Source organism: Octodon degus, unplaced genomic scaffold (genome assembly GCF_000260255.1).
Source record: "Octodon degus isolate 3935 unplaced genomic scaffold, OctDeg1.0 scaffold00004, whole genome shotgun sequence".
Taxonomy (NCBI): Eukaryota; Metazoa; Chordata; class Mammalia; order Rodentia; family Octodontidae; genus Octodon; species Octodon degus.
This window is the reverse complement of record NW_004524580.1, coordinates 3766878-3771045: the sequence shown is the minus strand read 5'-3', so window position 1 is coordinate 3771045 and position 4168 is coordinate 3766878.

Below are 4168 nucleotides of genomic sequence, written 5' to 3'. Positions count from 1 at the left end.
TATGGAAAAAAATAAAATGAAGTACTACTCAACCATAAAAGATAAACTTTGAGACCATACTCAAAAAGTGAAATAAATTGGGCACATATATTTAAATACTGCACTGTTTTTTGGTGTGAGAAACCAAAAGTGTAAATAAGGACCAAAATGTATAGAAGCTATTGGGAAATAGGAAAAAAATGTTCAGGAGTAGAGGGGACAGAGAAAGGGGAAAGGAAGGAAGAGACAAGAAAAGAACAGAAAGAATAAAAAGGGAAACATTATTTGGTAAATAAGGGTGGGAAGAGAGGTTGAAGGGAGTGGTGGGAATGGAGATAAGAAGCAGCAAGATATATCATGCATGGATACAAATTTCCTATAACGAATGTTAGCAGTATATATATCTAAAATGTACCAATAAAAAATATAAATAATTATCAGCTTGTGGTTTGGGGATTAGCTAGATATCTGAATTCAAATTATCTTTTTGTAGTAAGAAGGTACTTTTCCTCTTCTGATACAGGGTCTTGCTATGCAGTCCAAGCTGTCCTTGAACTCATTCTTGAATCCATGCTGTCCTTGAACTCAGGGCAAGCCTCCTTCATCATCCTCCCAAGTGAGAGGATTACAGGTATGCACCACTACACCTGGCCAGAAGGCACCTTGTTTTCCTTTGGACTGTCACTCCAAATTCTCATGTGATTTTGCTTTTCTTCTGTTTGCTAGTTGGCAAGGTTTAGGAAGGTTAATTTTCTTTCTGTAGATTCTGGGGGCAAGGATGTGTACATTACTGTCTTGCTTTGTTCCTGAGACAACATCTGATAACCAAAGTTAAAGAGAGAAAGATTTATTTAGTTTGAAGGAGTTTTAGTCCATAATCAGCTGGCTCCAAGGCACAGTGGCACATGGCAGAGAGGCATCACAGGGTAGAAACAGTTCATTGCACACAGAAGACAGCAAAAGCAATGAGAGACCTTAACAGTGTCTTTCTTCCCTTTTTATCTTATCCAGAATACTTAGGAGGGTAGGACTCACACTCTTAATCCTAGTGCCCTTGAGCCTAGCATTGCTCAATGAATCAATTCCAGCATATTCTAGATTCTTTTACCTCTAAAAATGCACCCCCTCATATGAGGCTTTAGGGAGACTTCTAAATATATCATAACATACTGCCTCTGGCTCCCCAAAGACTCATACATATTCCTTTAAGTACAAAAGCATCTCCAAGAGTTGTCAAATCCTAACAGTTTCAGTATTGCTGAAAAATCCAAGTCCAAACTCTCCTCTAAGGTTTAAGGCAAACTCTTAGCTGTAATCCCATTTACAAATGAAAAGAAAGTTAATGTCAAACATTCAATGGTACAAGATAGACATTTCTATTTCAAAAGTTACAAACAGGAGATAGCAAGGAATGAAACAAAGCAAAACTAAAATCCAGCAGGACAAATATTAAATCCCACAGTTTCACTTCCAGCATCCCTGGTAATCTGCGGCAAATTGTAAACTCTAAAGGACTTGTGTGGCTCCACCCCTACCACCCTTCTGGTGGTTGTAGCTTCCATAGCTTTTCTGTTTAGGCAGCTCTGTTCCTTCTCCGCAGTTTTCTTTAAATGATCCACATTCCTGGTTTCTCCAAATTTCTGAGGTAGCACATTTAGCTTCAGTTTCATGCACTTCCCTTTTTAGAGGCACGTCGATGGGTCCTCCAGGTTTCTCTTGAATTTTGTGTAGAAGCCTTTCTGACCCCACAACTCTTCTATTCTGCCTGTACCTAAAGCCAGCACCACATGGATGATGCCAAGTTCTGCTACCAAGGGGAGTAGTAGCCAGGCTTCCTTCTCTCTTTGCTATAGTGGCAGAATATCTGGATCACTGAGCACTCTGACCACAAACCCGAGCAATAAATTCCTAGGCTGGTGCCGTTCTAAAACATGATGCTTTGGGATTCTCTTCTGAAAACAAAGCCTTTCACCTTTACAATTGTGAGGCTGCAAAATGTGGAATCCTGCTGCTTCTTATAATGCCCTCAGGGTATCTTTTCTACTCTCTTGTTCCTTCTCAGCAATCAATATCTCTTCTGCTCTATCTTTGAAGTTCATGGCTCTACTGGAGCTTCCTCTTTGGCCAAACTTAGACTTTTTGCTCTTGATTCTCAACATAAATCTGACAGTAGAAACACCACTATCTCAACATTATACTGCATTGAAATTTCTTCTGTCAGATTAGTCCACTACTCTTAATCTTGGTCTTAGGCAAAGATTTTGGATATGAGCAAAATGAAGATAAACTTTCTACCCATGTATAATGCACATTGTCTAGAGTTCAATGGCCATTGCAATCCTTCCCAGCTTCCTCTGAAACCTCCAGGGCCTGTCAGCATTTCTATCAGCCTTCTGGTCTTCAGAGCTCAGACCAGAATCTCCTATTAAGTACAGCCTAAGGCATTCCAGCTCTACTTTTTCAGCTGGCATTTCTGAACCTTTCTTAACTCTTCCCTTTGCCACAAGCCAGTTCCAAAGGCTCCTGAACCACATGGTTAGGTAACGTAAGCAACCACTCCATTCTCTACTACAAAATTTTGTCTTAGTTCTTTTTCTCATTGTTGAGATAAAATACTCAACACTGAAAGTTAAATGTGGCAAGGTTTATTTAGCTCACAGTTTGTAGAGGTTTCAGGGTATAACTGGCTGGCTTGAAGGCAGAGCAGCACATAAAGAGGGGCATCACAGGGGAGAAACAGTTCATTGCAGGCTGAAGGCAGCAAAATCAAGTAAGCAAGGGATTAACACAGCCTCTTTCTTTTACATTGTATCACACATCCTAGACACAGCCATTTCTAAAAAAGCCCCACTTATGACCACATGAGGCCTTGGTGGTTGTATCTAAACACAAGCCATAAAAATTAACAAGCTTATTTATAGTATATCCTTAACACTGAATGAATAATCATTTAGAACTCCAGTTTGGGGTGTGTGTGTGTGTGTGTGTGTGTGTGTGTGTGTGTTCATGTGTGTGTCCCAGGGCACAGGCTTTTTTCTTTCTTCTTTTTTTTTTGAGACAGGGTCTCACTAGATATTTCAGATTGGCCTTAAACTCACTACATAGCCTACACTGGCCTTGAATTCACAGCCATCCTCCTGGCTCAGCCTAACAAATGCTGGGATTACAGGCATGCATTACCACAAGCACAGGCATGCACTACCATATCTTATTAATTGGTTCAAGCAAGTGTCCTTGGGGTAAAGGTTGGCTGTGGGCTCTGCTGTCTATGCTCTTGTCTTAGTTTTTTTTTTTTAAGCACATATTTGCAAAAAATAATACTTTTATTTCTTTTGTGGAACTTATACATATATACAAAACACATCTTAATTCCTTTTTTCATTCCTATTCCCTACCCCCATTATCTCTTGATTGCCTTTCCATCTAAAAACATCTAACTCCCTACTTCCTAATATCTTTATTTATAACCTGGTTTTCTAATATAAGACAAACTATGCTATATTTAAGCTCATGCATCTGGCTTACTTCACATTATTGTCTCAAAGTGTAGCCATTTTCCTATGACAAAGTTTTCTTTATGACAGCGCTGCTCTCCATTTTGTGTAAATACCACATTTTCTTTATCCATTCATCTGTTGATGGACATACAGGCCATTTCAAATACTTAGCTGCTATGAATCATGCTGACATCAACATGCAAATGCACATATTATTGTACTATATCATTAACTCTTTGGGGAAGATATTTAGAATGGGAGGAAATAGCAGGATGAAATTCTTTAGTTCTTAGACTTAACAAATTATTACCTATAGTCAGTTAATCAATATATTTAAGATTTTTTATAAAGTACTTTTCCAGGATATTTTGTTTTCATTGTGACAAATGTATCTAATTCGTGATACTACCACAACAAAAGGATATATTCTTTTGTTTTATATGTTAGTCAGAAACCCTATTTCCCTGGGGTTTTTTGGTTCTGTTTTGTTTCTTAACTCTGTTTCCAATGTGACTATCTTGCCCTGGGGTATGGGAGTTTGACTATTTCTTAAGCACACAAACTCCCTTCTTTTATCACAACTTAAAGTGATTTATCTAGTCTTAGGTCTAGTTGGCTATGGCAATTATGTTATGCTTCTTTATTTCTAGCACACTTTTTACACTCAAAATAAATGACCAAGTTTTCAAAAA